The sequence below is a fragment of the Brassica napus genome, chromosome C8 (assembly GCF_020379485.1).
Source record: "Brassica napus cultivar Da-Ae chromosome C8, Da-Ae, whole genome shotgun sequence".
Classification (NCBI taxonomy): Eukaryota; Viridiplantae; Streptophyta; class Magnoliopsida; order Brassicales; family Brassicaceae; genus Brassica; species Brassica napus.
In genome coordinates this window covers 31,534,607-31,554,278 of record NC_063451.1, presented here as the reverse complement: position 1 = coordinate 31,554,278, position 19,672 = coordinate 31,534,607, and the positions used below count along the sequence as shown (strand labels likewise).

Here is a 19,672-nt window from a genome sequence, read left to right as displayed (position 1 = left end):
GAATATACCGACGAACGTGGTTCGTCGGTATATTCCGACGACCGATGTCCGTCGGTAAATTCCGACGCCCAAAGTTCGTCGGAATAAACCGAGGAACTACGTTCGTCGGAATTGTAGTTTTCCGATGAACTCTAGTCTCGTGTAGCCGCATCGTAATATCGTCAGAAGTTCGTCAGAATGACGTTTCTCGGTATTCGTCAGAAAGTCGTCGGAATTTCTGATGAATTTTTTTTTTCCGACGAAACGATACCGACGGACGGGTTCGTCGGAAATTCGTCGGAATAGACCGATTCCGACGAATTTCCGACGATTTCGGCCATCAGAATCCCCCTGTTTTCTTGTAGTGCATGAAGCATAGACATGAATCATGGTAGAAATAATGTGAAAATTTTGTGAACAATCAATGGAATATAGAAGACGGCGAAGAAGGTTGCCAAGGTTTTTTTTGTCGCTTTTTCGTTTTTTTTTTAAATCGATTTTTTTAAAAAATAGAAAAAAAATAGAAAAGTGAATATTCTCAAATATTTTGTTTCCATATTTTTAGGAACTGATTTCTTATCCGTAGAATACAACTAATATGTAGAAATCAGTTTCTACAGTTTCTTAGAATTATAGTAATGTTTAGAATTTGATTTCTACATGTTTTAGATTTATAGTAAATCTGTAGAAGTCGGTTTCTACATGTTTTAGAATTAGATTAATGTGTAGATTTCGATTTCTAAGAATTTTAGAATGGTAGGTTAAGCGCGGAATGTGTATTCTACATATTTGTAGAATACTCTTATTTACGTAGATCACGTATTCTAAACATTGTAGATTCAATGAAAAAAGTAGATTTCGTTTTTTACTTCGTAGAATGTCATTTCTACTTTTTTTACAACATAATCTGAAATTTATAATTTTAACTTTTTTATAACTGGAAAATATACCATTAAGTTCATATAGGTATTTTAGCAAATGTTACTATTTTTCCAAATTTTTTTTGTTTGTAAAACTATTTATTAAAATTATTTTCATAAATATTAAAAGATATTATAGGAAAATATGACACAAAATATAGATTAGTGTAAAGAGAAATATTTACTATTTTTTGCTCTAAAAAACAGTTTTCCCAAGTATTTATTGTGTGTGACAAAGAAATGCAGACAAAAAGACTCCTAAACACACCAAGTCACCAACAAAGCCTCACAACAGACAGAAGGCCGAAACGAAGAATCCAAAGCCTTCAAAAATTGTAAAAACTTTTTCCAAAGAGACAAAAGAGAGCTTCCAGAGATATTTCATAATTCACACCCCAAGTCGTTAAGCTCCAAACCCGGATACAAGCATCTTCACCAGAACTCACAACATGGGTATCATCAGCGAAACCCAGACCATAAACTTCATTGTTTGGTGTTTTTCAGGTACCATCCTGATAAGACTGCGAATGAGTGAACGACCCTGTTGCAGCCGACATGTTTAAAGAGCCACCTTTTCTTACAACATCTTGTCTGATCCGAACAAACGCGGCAACTATGATACAGCTGGTTTTGAGGTGAGATTGGTTTTCCTATTTGCGGTATTACATCTTAGGACATAAGATTCTTGTCTTATGTGTAATAATTATGCTATTAGTTGAGGTTAAGATGGGGTTCATCTTTAAAACTCAAAATGTTCTAGAAATAAATGGTGTTCTCTGGGGATGTTTTTGATGTGTGATAGTGCTTCAAAATTATACCATGCCAGCATCAAGTTTCAGACTGATGGAACCCAAAGACTTAATACATCGACAGCTATATATACATGAAAGACCAAGTAACTACCCTACTATCCCATTACCATTACACATTAGATAATTCCACCAAATAGGAGCAACACTAATACACGTATTTCTAAACCCTAATAACTGTTAACTCTCATCACAGACTTTGGTAATTGCAAATTGGTTTCTCATTCACAGGCTGTTGACGCAGAAGGCCAAGAGCTGGAGCTGGATCTCTCAAGTTTAGGAGCTGTGAATACTGTCTTTGCAGCTTTGTCTAGGTTGGTTTATTTTTCTTATGTGGACTTCTCTTCATTTTATATGACTGGACATAGATTTATTAAAACGGAAGCTGAGTATGTTTTGTGAAACTTCCAACGGCATAGCAAACTTGGCGTGCCCATGAAAACATCTGTATCTGCAACTATTTTGGAGGAGGCTCTTAATGGCAGAGTTTCTGTTGATCCTCTTCTACTTGGACAAACTGTAACTAAAAAGGTGAGGCTCTGATCACACTTGTGTGTGTGTGTCTTGACTCCATATAAGTCTCATATGTGAGTGATATGGTTCTCACAGGTTGAAAAGCAATGTGTACACTTTTAAGCTGTCACAATAACAGAACAGGAAATAAGGTCTGGATTGGTCTTCAGAGTAGAATCATCTAGCAAAAGCAAGTTCAAGGTTAGCTCGCCATAGTCTCTTCCCGTCAAAATGATACATAAATGTATTGAGAACTAATGTGTGTGTGTGCTTGTGTAGTTGCTGTTCTTTGATCAAGAAGCCGATGGAGGATTGAGCTTAGCCATGCAGGTATCTCTCTCTTTCGTATATCAACGGAACCAATGTGATATTACATGTAATAATATAAGGGATACTCTGAATCACTGGTGGATACAGGAGGATAGTAGAAGAAGTGGCAAGATAACATGTGCTGGAATGTACTTCCTCGGTTTCCCTGTCTACTCTTTGGATCACACAATTACTTCGGTAGGCTTATGTTCTAGATATATTGTGTCACTATGAGTTTCTTTTATTTCCCCCAACGTGACTTGATTTTTATTGGTGTAGATGTCTCAGGAAAAGGATCCAGAAACTGCCTTGTTTAAAAGTCTTGATGGGTTTCATCAGTGTGAAGTTACTGAGCTAAAGGCTGGCACTCATATATTTGCTGTCTATGGTCAGTTTTTTCGGCTTGTTATGTGATTACAAAATTCACTTCTCTTCTTCCCTCTTGTATCTATAGCAATAGGTTGATGTCAGTGACATGTTACTTTGTTCAGGTGATAATTTTTTCAAAAGTGTGAGCTACACAATCCAAGTCCTTTGTGCTGTCACTTTTACTCAAGAGAAGGAAGATCTTAGATCTGTAGAAGCTCAGATACTGAATAAAAGAGCAGAGCTTGCAAAGTTTGAGACAGAGTACAGGGAAGTACTTGTGCAGTTCACGGATATGACAAATAGATAGGCTCAAGAAATGCTATTGGTTAGTCTTCATTTGGCCTTAAGCAATGTAACATAGTTGATTTTCATGTGCTTTTTTTTTAACAGATTGATGAGCTTCTGAAGCAGAGAAATGAAATTCACTCAGCTTATACAACGGCTCCATTGATAGAGAGGAGCTCGAGCAAGAACAGACTGAGAAAGAGCTTGTTCAAGAAGGCAGTGGCTGAGGCACCTGCATCAATTGATCGGGAAGACGAAGAAGAGGAAGGGGAAGAAAGCAGCAGACAGAGGAACAAGAAACCAAATACTAGTGATGATGAGTCTGAGACACTTAAGAAGAAAACCAGATGGTATAATTTACATTTGAAGTTGGACAAGAAAAAACCTTGTTAAGTCTTTTGTAAATCATTTGATATTTTTCTCATTCAACTCTATCATTTTAGTATTGTAAATCAAACTATTTGTTTTTATAATTATTATTTGAGAAAAATTCTCTTCATCAAATCTTGTCAAAAAATTCTCTTCATCAAATCTTGTCAACTGACCATGCAAAGTACTTTGTATGCATAAACACACTAAACCGTTGTTTTCTTCTCCAAGTTCAACTACATCTTGAAAACCACCGTCTCAAAGAAGATGCGGCCTTTGATTGTTATGATCCATCACGAATTCAATTAGGTAACAAATAAATAGGCCTAGCTTTAGCGACAGCCCACAAAACCTTCTGATAAAGAGCTTTAAGAAGTATCCCACATCGGAAAGCGGAGAAGTTTGGGTACTGGAGTTGTTGGTATAAATAAACTTCACACTCTTCTTTGTAAAATCACGCAGCCATATGGTGAGCACAAAGCGAACTATTCTTTCGCCTTTTACTAAAGAATACCGTGTGCTCTCCATGTTAAGTGGCATACGCCTATTTTTGGCGGGTTTTACTTTCGAGTGGATCCCTAACATTTTTATAGTCTAAAATGTATGTACAATCTATGTTGGAAGGATTATAATCCAAAAAATATAACCGTTCTTATGTACAAATTTGTGTGGTCGGGAGGATTAATGAGTTTGTTGAAGAAAAACATCGAGGACTTTGCAAATTAGAAATGTATCTACTTTGTTTAAGAGCATTTTTCGTGGATGATTTTGTAACAACATGCCAATTGTGACTGAAAAAGTAAGTTAAAGAAATTAATATCTAAGTAGCTAATAGCCTCTTGGAGTTGATTGATGTGAACCATGGTGAATTCATTCAGATGCTTCAAGCAGCCTTTTGTCGTTGAGTTAACTCGTAAGCAATTGATCTATTCACGGGAAAAGAAGTCTTTAAAACATCAAACAGATTGTGTCAAAAAAAAAAAACATCAAACAGATATATGGAACTATATTGTTTACGGTGTTAAAACTTTAAAGTCACCAAAAAAACGCAATGGCGCAGCTAGGTTTAGACGACGAGATAGGCGATTTCGAGATCCAGACTTTCCCCGCCTCTGACGCTCCCTCACCGGCCATCTAACACGCCGGCTCCAGGATCACAAGGGAGACTAAGCTACACTCCTTGTGATCCCTCTGTTCTTATCGGTCTTCTTCTCGGCGAATCTTGTCGTTCCACCCTCTGGCTTCCTAGCCAAGTAACCAAATATTCTCACAATATTTGCTTTCCGTTTTCAGCCGAGAGCCTCTCACCGTCCTCCACAAAACCCTAAAGCTAACCCCTAGCCCTCTACTATAAACTCCCACTCTCCTTCCCTCGGATTCTCACCGCAACCCAATAGTCTCTCAGATCACAACTCGCACCCTCTCTAGCATTTGCTAAGTTACAACAGTTCTTATTCATCACCATGAGTCAATCATCCCTTTTGATCCGTAACGGAGGTTCCTCCAATGGAGATCGTAACGCCACTCAATTGGAAGATGATATCATACGCATACCGGAGTGTGATCTCAATGACGTCAAGGAGCGTTTCCGTCTCACGCTCATTGGACGTGTTTTCCACATCCGTGGAAGGAGCATCGATGCCCTGATCAACCTTCTCCCCCGCCCCCGGATCTGGAATGTAGAGGGAAATGTCCGTGGACTGAACCTCGGGAATGGCCGCTTTCAATTCGATTTTGACAAAGAGGAGGACTTGCAGATGGTCCTAAATAAGTGTCCCTGTCATTTCAACCAGTGGAGTTTCGCGCTGGAACGTTGGTAACCCTTCACTAGCGAAAATTTTCCAAACACGATCCCATTTTGGATCAATGTGACGGGAGTCCCAGTTCATTTCTGGAATGATAAAACTTTCACGGAGATTGCTAACGCGCTTGGGAAAAAGCTCCTAGTCGATGAAAAAAAGGCGCGAATCCAAGTCTCCATTGACGCGGACAAACCCCTGCAATTTGAGCGAAGAATAGGATTCCCAAGTGGAGACATCGGGAAAGTATTGTTATCTTATGATGGCCTTCACCGTTACTGTTTCACCTGCAACCTCATCTCTCATGATGAAAATACATGCCCCCTGTTGGCACCAGAGGAAAGAGAACTTAAGAGGAAGCTGCGACAGGAAAATTTAGAGAACAATGAACGGGCAAGATTTCCTATTCAAGGCTCCCAAGGTTTTAACTCTCGAAATCCGCTAAAGCGAGCCCGCTCCCCTACTAATGGGAGTCATCCTAGCCCCTCGGAAACCACGAGATATAGCGAACTCAACCGTGAGGAGAAAAGAAGGAGAAGCGCGTCCTCGTCCTATCAACCTCGCGAAACTCGAGTCACTGATCCTCGTGCTAGAGATCGCAAGAGTTCGACCAGACAAGAGAACCACTACACCCATCATGGCAGAGAAGTATGGAGCCGTCTGGAAAACCCAGCTAGGAAGAAGGAACTGCAAGGATCACAAAGAGGACGCACCGCAAAACACTCTGAACGGAACATCTTTCGCAAGGAGACGTCCCGTCCAAGCAACAAACCTTACGCTGAATGGCGACCACGAAGCTTTTCTGGAGAACACAGAAACAGATCAGGCAACTACTTGGCACCTCGCCTGACGGAGGACGAACGTATGGAAAGATCTAGAGCTACTTTTGACTCTCAAAAGACCATTACAGACAATCGTGTATCCCTGGAATCAGGAGAGTTTTTTGAAACTCATCGATCGGATTTTGACGCTGCAATGGCAGAGGAGGAAAGGATCCGTCGCCTCAAAGGCAAAGCCATTGCCACCGGACCACCTTCACCAACGCACAAGACTCCCCAGACCCTGAACCGTGTGAACCAAGGAATCATTCTAACTTCGCCCGTTAAGCCAACCGACGCATCACAAGTCCAAAGGTATGATCAACCTTTATTAGAACAAGAGGATGCTATTCTTGAGTTAGAAGAAGGTTTAGATCAGGCCCTAGATGTTCCTCTAACTGAGCTTGAATCTACTGAGGTTGATAACCTAGTTCTGGAAACAGAACGTCTTGAAATGGCTGAGAAAATGATGGCTGAAAATAATATAGATGAGAATATGATTGACCTGGATAATGATGATCTCCTTGGAGATGAGCTCCTTGGAGAGACGCCTGACCTTGTTGATGCAGAAAAAATTGAGGCCATTTCTCAGCTCTCTCCAGCAAATGCTGTGTCAAAGAAAGCAGCATCTATGAACAAGCAAATGGAACGTGCAAAGACAGCCACTTACATTCAAGAAGCGGCGCTAGCATCAGGGTCGGGTGTCTACGTCCCAAAAGGCCTACTGAAGAAGAAGCCCCCCCGATCTCCTGATATAAAAGGAGCGAGGGCATCCAAGAAACTCCAAGGCCTCGGTGGCCGTGCTTCCCCAAAGAAGAAGACTACACTGGGTAAACGCCCATCATCTTTTTCGTCTAAGGTCCCTCGCATTGAGGTGTTTCCTTCCGCTTCACGCAAGAAATATGTGTCTCCTTTCAGGTTCGGTGGTGTCCCAGAAACCACCCAGTAAGAGGATATGAGTGCAATAGCATGGAACTGTCAGGGCGCCGGAGCCTATATGACAAAGCAACATCTCCGGGAATTGCATCGCTGTTTTCTTCCTTCTTTTCTTTTTCTTTCAGAAACAAAAAACAATTTTTCTTTTCTTCAGGATTTTCAGTTTGAATTTGGTTATAATAAATTGTTCACCGTGGAACCCAAGGGAAGAAGCGGTGGACTGGCACTTTTTTATTTAGACTCTTTTGATGTTATTGTCCTCTTCTCCAATAATCGTATGATTGATATTGAAGCCACCTTTGAAGGACACAAATTCTTTATCACTTTTGTATATGGTGATCAAGTTGTAGAATACCGAGAAAATGTATGGGAACGCCTAACCCGAATGAGCTTAACGAGGTCTGGGCCTTGGCTGATGCTAGGAGACTTTAATGAGATCACCAGCAACTTAGAGAAAAAAGGGGGTAGAAAACGCCCAGACTCATCCTTCCTCCCTTTTAAATGTATGCTCGACAACTGTGGGATGATCGAGTTTCCCTACAAAGGCAATTCCCTATCTTGGGTGGGTAATAGAGCTTCAGGCAAAGTGCAATGTAGGCTGGATCGCGCAGTAGGAAACGAAGATTGGCATCACTGCTTCTCCCACACGAATGTGGAGTATCTGCGACTTTGGGGTAGTGATCATAGACCTATTCTCACCCGATTCCTCTCTCGCAAAAAGCTTGGCAGGAGAAATTTTAAATTCGACAAGAGATGGATCGGTAAGAATGGTTTCCGCGACACTGTACTACATGGCTGGAACGATCCAAGTCTTTTCCATAAAGAAGATTTATATGAAAGGATCACCCATTGTCGCAAGTTTATTGCTCGATGGAAACGTGACAATCACTCAAATGCAAAAAAAAAAGATAGAGGACATAAAGGACCTGCTCGAACAAGCCCAGACAGAGGACGATTTCTCCCATGAAGTAATCCTTCACCTTAAGTGGAGTCTTTGCGAGGCTTTTAGAGACGAGGAGCTGTATTGGAAACAAAAAAGCCGGGCAACTTGGTTAAGAGAAGATGACCAGAATACAAAGTTCTTCCATGCAACCACCAAGCAGCGGAGAGCCAGAAACAGAGTAACAAAGCTACGCAAGGCAAGCGGTTTATGGGCAGAGACAGAAGAGGAAATAGAAGCAGAGGCAACGGGATACTTCCAGACCCTCTTTACAACGTCCTCTCCCTCGGACTTTGCAGAATCCCTCAAATACATCACCGAGAAAGTCACCCCGGCTATGAACGAAGCTTTAACAAAACCTCCATCAAATGATGAGATTCGTCAGGCAGCTTTCGATATAAACCCAAAAAAAGCTCCTGGTCCCGACGGCATGACAGGTCTTTTCTTTCAAAGGTATTGGGGAATCACAGCAGAAGTGATGCAGCAAACGGTTAAGGACTTTTTTCAGTTCAATGTCCTTGACCCTCGACTAAACCAGACGAACATCTGCCTAATCCCAAAAACAGAGCGCCCCGTGGAAATGACGAACTTCCGGCCTATAAGTCTTTGCAATGTAAGCTATAAGATCATATCAAACATCTTGAGTAAAAGACTTAAGCGCTGCCTGCCCAGGTTAATATCTGAGACTCAATCAACCTTTGTGGCTAGACGATTAATCACGGATAACATTCTTGTAGCACATGAGGTCTTTCACGCTTTGAGAACCAATCCAGGTTGTAAAGCTAAGTTTGTTGCCATAAAAAACGATATGAGCAAGGCCTTCGATAGAGTCGAATCGTCATTCCTGGAAGCACTTCTACTGAAACTCGGTTTCTCACCCAAATGGGTAGCATGGATAAAGGTCTGCATCTCCTCGGTATCCTATCGAGTACTCCTCAACGGAGAACCAAAAGGCCATATCTCTCCATCGAGAGGCATCAGACAGGGTGACCCACTCTCCCCTTTCCTCTTCATTTTGCTTACGGAAGCTCTAATCTCCCAAATCCAGGGGGCTGAGAGGGAAGGCCGGATCACTGGCCTAAAGATTGCATGAAACAGTCCACATGTCTCCCACCTCCTATTTGCGGATGATAGCCTTTTCTTCTGTCGAGCAGAAGTCGCGCAATGCACATAGCTCATGCAGATTATTAATACATATGGTTGCTCTTCGGAACAGCAACTAAATGTAGAGAAGTCGTCCATCCTCTTTGGTAATAAAGTTCCACCAGACCTCAAAAAGGAGATAAAACAAGCACTGGGAATTACAAAAGAAGGTGGAATGGGAGTATACCTGGGTTTACCCGAGAAAATATGTGGCAGTAAGAAACAAGCTTTTGCTTTTATTCAAGAGAGACTACAGAATCGTATAAACTCATGGTCCGCAAAACTTCTGTCCAAAGGTGGCAAGGAGGTCCTACTTAAGTCAGTAGCACAGGCTCTTCCAACATACGTTATGTCTTGCTTCCTGCTCCCACAGGACATCATCCGAAAACTCACTAGCGCGATATCCCGTTTCTGGTGGAGCACCAAAGATAACAACCGTGGCCTTCACTGGATTGCATGGGCAAAAATCTGCACACCAAAGGATCAAGGCGGACTGGGGTTTAGAGATTTTAAAAATTTTAATCTCGCACTGCTTGCGAAGCAACTCTGGAGACTTATCCAGTACCCAAAGTCTCTTTTGGCCCGTGTACTTAAAGGCAGATATTTTTGGAACTCAAACCCGATGGATGTCACCAAAGCGAGCACCCCATCGTATGTATGGAGAAGCCTCATGGCGGCCCAACCTCTCCTAAAGGCTGGCTTGCGAAAAACAATTGGAACGGGACAGACAACCCTTGTTTGGGTGGACCCATGGATCCCGAAGTCCCCAACCCGTCCCGCGATTCCCTGCGGCTCCTCTTTTAACCCGTCCCTACGTGTTAGCGATTTGTGTGACGTGACCACAAAGGAATGGAACGATGAACTCCTTCAAGAGCTGATCGCCCCTAATGACATCCCTCTTATCCGCAGCCTCAAGTTGATGAGCTCCTCTCGCAACATTGGTTACTGTTGGAACCTCACGGCAACTGGCGTATACTCGGTAAAAACTGGATACGCACTGGCTATGGAATTATCAGAGCCCCCAAACTCACAGCAGGTGCATGAGCCTAGCATCAAAGCGCTTCAAGCTAAAGTATGGAAGATCAAGACTTCTAAAAAGATTCAGCACTTCATCTGGCAATCTATCTCAAGCTGCCTCCCGGTATGCAACTCGCTCGTGGAACGCCACTGTGGTACCGATCGACACTGCCCTCGCTGTGGATCAGAAGAAGAAACGCCCAATCATCTGCTCTTCGAGTGTCCACCATCGATCCAAACTTAGGCTCTAGCGGATATTCCGCACTCTCCGGGGATATTCCCGTGTAGCTCGATTTATAGTAATCTGAATCATGTCATATGGCGCACAAACATCTATGCAATTCCAGACTCTATTAGCGCAAAAATACCTTGGCTATTATGGTACATATGGAAAGCCCGCAACGACAAGGCCTTCAATGGTAAGGACGTCTCCCCCCTGGAGACTGTCCAACTTGCACAAGCGGAGGCGGAGAGCTGGTACACTGCACAGACCGTTGAGCAATTGCACGACGAAGCACCGGACGATCCTCCCCCGCCCCCGACGTCGGCACCTCACGATCCTGGCCCCAACTGCGCGCTCGACGCCTCCTGGCACAAAGATGATAAATTTTTTGGCGGAGGAATGATCCTAACTAACGAAGATGGGATGATGACTTATGGTTCATTTGCTAGTAACCGAGACCTCACCCCCTACATGCAGAGTTCCAAACTCTTCTGTGGGCTATGAAATCTTCTATCCAGTTGGATCATTGCACAATGAACTTCAAGACAGACTGCCTTCAGCTAGTCAAGTTACTTGAAGAAGACGAAGAAGACAACTGGCCATCTATGTTGGCCGAATTTGATGAGTTCCACCTCATTCGTTCTATGTTTACGTTTTTCTCTATATCTTTTATTCCCCGTTCTCTTAACTTCCGAGCTGACCGTCTTGCAAAAGAAGCTCGGTCTCGAGGATTCTCTTTTTCCCATGTATTAGCTACCAAGCTGGATGGCTCCTGAGGCCATCCTCTCGGTAACTTCTTAATAAAATATGGACCTTTCGATGTCAAAAAAAAAAAACTTTAAAGTCACCAAAAAATTTTTGGGGGATTGAAATTGATGTAGCTCGCACTACGATAAACACTATGAACATATTTAGTCTAAAAATTCTTAGAATCAAAGTTTTTATGAAATCGTTGAGAATACCAATATTCTAGTCGATATCAAGGATCAAAAACACAAAGCTCTCTAGATTTAACAATTAAACTAAAATGTGCCTCTTATAAGTCAAGAGGGTCCGTATTTATACTAGAAAAAGACCTAAGTCTAAGAGGATTCCGATCTAATGTACTTACTTATCTTAAATCATAATCCTATCTGCATTACGACACTTGATAATTATCGAAAACAAAAGTAAAACCTTAATGAAATGAAAACCAAAACCGACATTAAAAAGGAAAGACTTCCACGCTGCATCAGAAATGAAACTAAAAGAATATTATAACACGACAAAGATTATGACAATACATTCGAATTGTATTTAAAATAAACTTGAAATTTTGAAAAATATGTAAATACCCGCCCATCCGCAACTAGTAATCTCTATAATATTATTTGAGAAGTCAGTTTCTTATGTATCGCGCTCACGTTAAATTTTAAGACGATTAATTACAGAAGTGCCCTTAATGAAATAAATATATTATATGTAATTTCCATTATTAAAAAAAATGATTTCCATTTCTTTTTGTTAAACTTTCAGATAAAAAGGAACTAAATTAAAAACGTAAATATATTTCAATATAAATGTGTTTTCATTAAAAAGGAAAAAAATTATACATTATTATCACATAATGACTACATAATTATATTAAATTTATGCAACCAAATATATGAATTATCCAAACAAATCTGATTTCTTATATTTTGGTTGAATAATATTTTTTGCAATTTCATACATCAAAATTATATAATGCTCTGAATTAATAAAAAAATTAAAGTAAAGAATTTATTATTTTTCATAAATTTGTATCTATGTGTAAACTTTTACAATAGTATCAGTTAATTTCGTTTGTCCATCATTACTTTAGTTTTTTCTATTTTTTCCAAGACAAAAGTGACAAAAAATTATGAAAATATATATACACATCTGGGATGATGAACTAAACTAAATAAAGTGAGAACAAGTTTTTGAATTTTATCCTAATTAAATTTTAAAAAAATCAGGTCTTAAGAAAATTTGTAACTTAATAAACCCACAAAACAACAAAAGAAGTATCATGACCAATCTAAATTCATATACCTAAAATCATAGTTTTAATAAAATAACCATATTATTATATGTAGTAATATCCTTTTCTGTATATATTAAATTACGGAATGATACAAAACTTATAAATTATTATCTATAATAATATTTTACTCGATTCTATACATATAAATTAGAGAATGATTCAAACTTATAAATAAATATTAACCAGTTAGTATATGAGTTACTTCCTTTGAAAATTATAAATGTGTATGACATTCCAAAATATTGTTAGTTTTATTCGTTTATGTAACTTCGAATCCATCATGATTTTAGTTCATATTTATATTTGTTTTCTAAAATAAGTATGCCAAACTATATATGATTCTTACAAAAATATACGAAAAAATCTAAAGCACCAAAATATAGGAAACAAAACAAAATTTTTTTTTACGTAGTTTAGAATAAAAAGTTATTATTTAGTTAAAAAAAAGACAGTCCAATATATCCAAATAATAACCAAACAAACTATATATTATACATAAAATCACATATATCTAATTAAAATGATAACATAATATTATTTAAAATTATTGTTAATTTTTAGATATAAACTATAACTTGATTTAAAATTTTAAATAAATGAAAACAAAATATAAACAATATATATTTGCTTTATAAATATTTGAACCCGTGTATATACACGGGTGAATTACCTAGTGAATAATAAGTTCCAAAAAAACTAGTAGTAAATAAATAAACATGTTAAAATACTAGTATATGCATCATGGATGTATAAACAAAAGAATGCAGAAAGTCACCTTTTACTTTCAGTCTTTCATTTAATTAATGGGCAGTTAATAGATGGTAACTCTAATGTGACCATAATTCACTCAAAGAATTTTGACGGTCATACACCGTACACGATGCATGGCACAGCCATATAAAAAGAACCATTCATGACTTTCTATTCAAATCTAGTTATATCATAGAAGTAGAGAGAAAATGTTTTGGAGAAATTTGCTTACGAGGGTTTTAAAATGGTTCGATTCTGCAAAAAAGATGGTCAAAAAGTCACTCTCCTCTGCATATGCCAAGATTCGGGCTTTCGTCGCTGCCATCATTGCTAAGCTTCTATATTTCTTTGTCTCGGCATTTCTTAAGCTTCGTGGTTACGTCGCTACGATAATTGCTCCAGTTCACAATTTCTTTGTCACAAGTTGTATTGCTCACAACTATTGCTCGCACCCGTAATTTTTTCTCTGTTGTGGCTATATTATATTGCCTAGTTCTGATGCTTTTCAGTCTAAAAAACGGCCTAAAGAATATCTTCGATCGTTGGGTGGCGCTTCGTCGCAAGTTTTCATTAATTGGTGGATCTTGGACGTATATTTGGCGGAATGCTTATCAACACTGAACATGGTTCTCTTTGTAGTTTACATTTTATCGATCATCGATTGTTTCCCGTTCCTAAACTAATGATTTGGAAAAATAAATTCGATAAACGAAGCAGCTATTGTTCTTTTATGCATTTACAAAATAATGTTCATCCTTCTAAAAAATAATTAATCACCTGTTATGTCTTTCAACTATTTTTTTCTGTTCACCTATTTTTAATGCTAACAGAGCTTATTTAAGAAAATATAATTAGCTTTACTACTTTTATGCATCTTAGGATTTAGTACTATGTTTTATCGCACATTTCATATGACACTTTCGGGTTGGTTATATACGAATGTAAACTCGAAATATCAGTAGCTTTTTTATCCCTACACTTATAATTTATTTCCAAACTCAAGTCATGACATGTGGCTGTTATTGTGTTTTTGCTGCATAAATCACCATCCAAATTCAAACATGTATATGTTTGTTGCTGAAACGTGATTCCTATATTTTCCACTTGAATTGGCCAAGGATATTGGTGCAGTTAGTCTGTTTCAAAAGTGAGACACAAAACCGTTAATCCTAAGAAAAATATAATTGTAGAAAAAAAATATATAACTGTAGAAATCTTTTAATCGAAAAAGTTTTTTGGTTATTAGAAATATAATTTAGCAAACTTAGAAAGAAAAAAAGAAGAAAAAAAAAGGCCGAGGAAATCTGTTAATATTTATTTATTATCGTTAATAGATGGGCCTAGTAAATAATAAATGAAACATTAACACTGTAAGACACATTTCATCTTATTTATTACACTCTAGGATACATTCTTCTACACACACTTTCTTCAACCATTCTATTCATTTTTAACTAAATTAATTCTCTTTTAATTCAATTATAAAAACTAGTTATAATAAAAAAAAATAGAAGTGGTGGGATTTAACACAACCATTGATCTGTTTTCTATTTCGACGGCCAAGATCATTTTTTCATAGATCTGGATTAGACAGCTATCTATCTAAACCTTATCCATTAAATCAACAAAACTAAATCTATCTCTTCATCATCTTCGTGGCTTTCAATTTTTCTTTTATAACAAATGTTTTTCTTTTTGTTTAGTAAAGAGATGTAACAAATTATTTCTCTCACAAAAAATGATTTGAGTTTGGAGTGTGCAATGGCGATAACGATGGAGACATCGATATAGACGACGGCGAAAATGGAGACAACAACACAGACAACATCGATGACGGAAACATCGACATAGATGAAGATGGAAACGTAAACCACGTCAATATAGATGAAAAGCAAACACCAAGGCATCTCATCCTTCTTGCTCTGCTGCGATCCTTTTTTTGATTTCATATTTTGCCTGTGACAAAAGATCTCTCCGGTGAACCCTTTTGATTATGTAACATCCAAATATCTATTATGTTGCATTTGTTCCAAAGGACGAAGACGATCTCCCTCCATCAAAGTAATTTTCTTTTCATGTTTATTTCTATTGGATAAGAAATTCTGACAGAAAAAAAATTAGATGAAAGAATCTTTTTGGTCTTGTTAATAGAAAATGATTTTTGTTCTTGGTCATGATTATGTATGCGATGAATTTTGTGTGGAGGAGATTAAAAGACGAATGTTTTTGTTCTTGTTAATACAAAATGATTTTTGTTCTTGGTTACCATAGGAACAATACTATCCATATAATGTTGAAGTTTAAGAAGTTCATAACATGTTAGAGTCTTGTGTAATGTTAGAGTATTGTGTACATAATTTTCATGAGTTTTTAAATTCTAAGTACATCTGGACATCGAATATGTGTATTGTTTTACCATGACTATAAAAGATGATTCCCTATAATATTCCATGTACTTGTTAGTCATCAAGTCTATTTATTTTTATACATGACATCATTCTCATGTATCTTAACATTTTATGTACATGATTAATTTTCTTTATAGCTAGGTTGTCTACTTTAATTGTGTCTATGTTTTGTTGTCCGTATAGACAAACCTCTTCAATAATATTCATGCATAAACTAGCTTTCCACACATTGTACACGTTCTCATGTGCAAATTGAAAAATTTACCAAAACAAGAACTATGTTGGCCATTTTACAATAAAAAATATCATTGTTCCATACTCTCCAACCCTCTTTCTATATGTTGGAAGATTGGTATTGCTATATGTTGGAAGGTTAACATTTTGTGTATATATGAATAGCATTACATCAGTGTACACATGGATATCGTTACAGTGTTGTACACATGGATGATATTACATATATATGGATTTAGCCTCCTTGTCCTCCTCACACTCCATCATAGGCTCCACTGTAAGCTGCATCAATACATAAATAGAAAACAAATAAAACTTCAAGATATTCACACACACCAAAAAAAAAAATTCCTCATGTACACCCAACCCCCGTGTACACACGTACAACCTAGTCATTATGTACACTCAACCCCCCTTTGTACATACATACCCTCACACAACATTGTACAATTATACATTCATATTAACATGTACAACATCGCAAGTGGCGTACATACATACCTCTCATCTACCACTTCCTCCTCTTGTTGTTGAATCTCTGTTAATCAAACCAAAAAAACACCACAAATATCTTAGAAATCTCGGCAATCTAACCCAGAAACAGCGCATCCCAGAATCAGAAAACTTAATCGGAACCCTAACCACACAACCGAAAAGCAGTAAAGCGAGGAAAGTGTCTAACCTTTTCCTTTCCCCTTTGATTCTTTTTTTTTCTCAACGACATCGTCTTCTCCGTCAGTTTAAACGTTCTCCGTCGCCGATTTCGTTCGTCGCCTTCTCCAGTGCAACTAGATCTACTTTTACCCACGATGAAAAAAGGGTAAAGTCTTAACCTTTTGTTGGGCCCAAGTTAAAAAAATAATAATAATTTTAACTCTCCTACGTGTCCACCACCTAAACTCCTGGATTTTCAAATTTCAAATCTCATAACTAGCCCAACTAGAAATTATTGTCTAATTACTTAACTACCCATACTTGGTTTACCTTTACAAAGGCCAAATTGGTCTTCAACCACACTAAACTACACCAGTAGCATATTGTGATCTACAATGTAATAAAAAGATGGAAAGTGACATGCAATGAAAATAACTCATAATTAATCTCCAGTGAAACCGTTACTACCCCACATCGGAGAACTGAGAGAGTTCCTTTGTGAAATGTTGTGTATAAATATATTTCACCCTACCCAGTTCAAATCACGCAGCCATGCGGTGAACACAAAATCTACACTGTTCTAGAGTTTCTCGGAAAAGTTGGAAGATCATAAGAAAATTTGACAAATTAAATTTAATTTGAGAGATTTTCTTATGAATCCTCTTAGAAACTATCGAACAAATGAGTTCATCTTGATCTCTAAACCGGTCCAGCAGCTACCTCTAGAATTGCAGCTGCGGCTTTGTCCTTGATCAATAGTTTCGAAGGAGAAACATGTTGATAATGAAATCCAAACTACACAGGAACAACCACTGATACAAGAAATCACTACGCAAGCACAAGACAAGAACTCCAAAAAATCTCTATGGCAAATCCTGGCTCTTCACCAGCTTTCTAGTGGCTTCGCTTATCCGCAAGATATGTTGAATGAATACTTTTTTCAGGCTATTATTCAGGATTAGATATGGTGGGCAAACCAAAATCTTCATTTACCAATGATGATAAGTATAAAAGCCATCACGCCACTTCAACATGTCCTTCTGTAGACAATGCAGTATAGATTTCAGTTAGCTTTACTGCATCATTTTGATTTGATATTACCAAATGCATAGATAAGGGGAAACTAAGTGTAATACCCGTACTCTCCAAAATAAAATAATAAATAATAATCTTGAAATCTCAATTTATTAATCCTGATAAATCATCTCCAAATACCATAGACCCGACAAATAGCCATAATTCCAAATAATGAAATAAATCTATACCACTTATAACGCCCCGACCACCCACAGCTAATGGGCCACCACGCCAGCTCTCTCGGCCCGTGGACCCCATCCCATCCGACGGTCGGTCCATTAATTTTTCTAAAGGCTCGAAATCATTGTTTACTGACCCTGCAATCACCACCCGACCTTTTCTCATGCTTTGGCCTCACTCGCACGCTATCGCGAATCACTTCCCGATAGGTCACCCATCCTTCCACTACTCTAGCTCAAGCACGCTTAACTCTGGAGTTCTTTCAGGATGTGCTCCGGAAAAGGTAAGTCAACTTTGGTGACATAGGTAGCCAAATCAATTCTCTTAAGCCTTTTCACATATCACAACTCGGGATGTTACAATTCACCCCCTCTAAAAGAACGCAACGTCCTCGTTGCGCCCCATGACAGGTCTCAAGATGCCTCTCAGGTCAGAACTGAGATGGCTAACCAGCTCTGATACCACTTGTAACGCCCCGACCGTTAAAAAAACCGCAAATCTGAAATAGAAAGAAGTAAACGCCCAAAAGCACCAATCCGATAGCAATCGCTCATGTTCGTCAGTTTCACCTGAAAGGGGGAGAAAGGAGGGGTGAGTAACAGGGGAGTCACTCAGTGAGGTATGGGATGCTAAACCGCAAACCACTGACTCAGTACATAGCACTACGACTATGTAGGCCTAGCTCTAGCATGAAACAAACACGACACCTAATGCGCCACACATAACAACCAATGCGCTTATAGTACATAGCTATTCGTTGCACCCCGCATTCTCCTCTTACGGATATAGATATATAAATTTTTATGTATACCAAAAGTATGTGTAGTACAGAAGTGATTCCATGTACTCCCACATTCTCCTCATACACAATGCTACATAGTATAGAAGTGCTTCCCATACTCCCGCAGCTCATGCGTGGTACAGAAGTGCTTCCCTGTACGCCCCGAAATCTCAACACAAACAATTGCCACGTAGTACAGAAGTGCTTCCATGTACTCCCGCAGCTCATACGTGGTACATAAGTGCTTCCATGTACGCCTCGTAATCTCCACACAAATAGGCCGATACAGAAGTACTTCCTTGTATCCGGCTAACAAACCCATACTATAAGTATACTTATATATAAATGTCTTTAACATCAAACAAATCAATCAACAGTTGAATCATCTAATTCCCTATCTTCGGTTTAGACAAAGAATAAAATAAAAACAAACAAGAAAAGAATAAAATAAAAACAAACAAGACTCCAGTTAGACTCGATTCACAGAGACGGAACATGTTTTGAAACTAAACTTTCCATAATAGTAGTACTAAACTAGCACGGGATTAAACGGAATAACCTTCACCTTAGCCACTGGATGAAATGGACAACGGAGGATACGGTCAACTGCGACACGAGAATTAATGGCTTAGGTCCATAAGAAACTTTCCTAAAACAATAGATTTAGGGTTTCCAAATTAGAAGACTAGGTTTATGATTTTCGGATTTGAACATAGTTGATACCCGAAATTAAAATGGCCATAACTTCCTAACTGTACCTCAGTTTATCGATCTGAAGAATGATCTGGAAAGCTGACAACGAGACCTTTCCAAAGGTATCTCGCTCTTTTTCTAAGTCAGTCGGGGTAAACAGGAAAACGCTTATGAAGTTGACTGTTCGTGGACTCGCTCTGCAGAGATCAGTCCCAAATAAACAACCATAACATTTAAACCAAAATCCCAAATGATGATCCACTTTCTGCTATAGATAGATCTGTGAGTTTAGAATTTACCATGAAAATTTGACATCAAAATTCTATGATTTGATAATCCATTTCTGACTTTCCCCAATACTGGTCTCAGATGTGTTATGCAGAAATATCCCTTGGTAAAACACACATAACTTTTAGAAT

At 38.4% G+C, this 19,672-nt stretch overlaps 1 non-coding gene and 1 pseudogene across 1 annotated transcript; both read left to right on the top strand.

Moving 5' to 3' along the window:
• The first annotated feature begins 1,164 nt into the window (after nt 1–1,164).
• On the top strand, nt 1,165–3,688 carry LOC111198418 (annotated as a pseudogene).
• Nucleotides 3,689–4,013: 325 nt separating this feature from the next.
• LOC125592230 lies at nt 4,014–4,129 on the top strand. Its single transcript, XR_007328070.1, has one exon. It is a non-coding gene; the product is annotated as a U5 spliceosomal RNA (small nuclear RNA).
• The last annotated feature ends 15,543 nt before the right edge of the window (nt 4,130–19,672 follow it).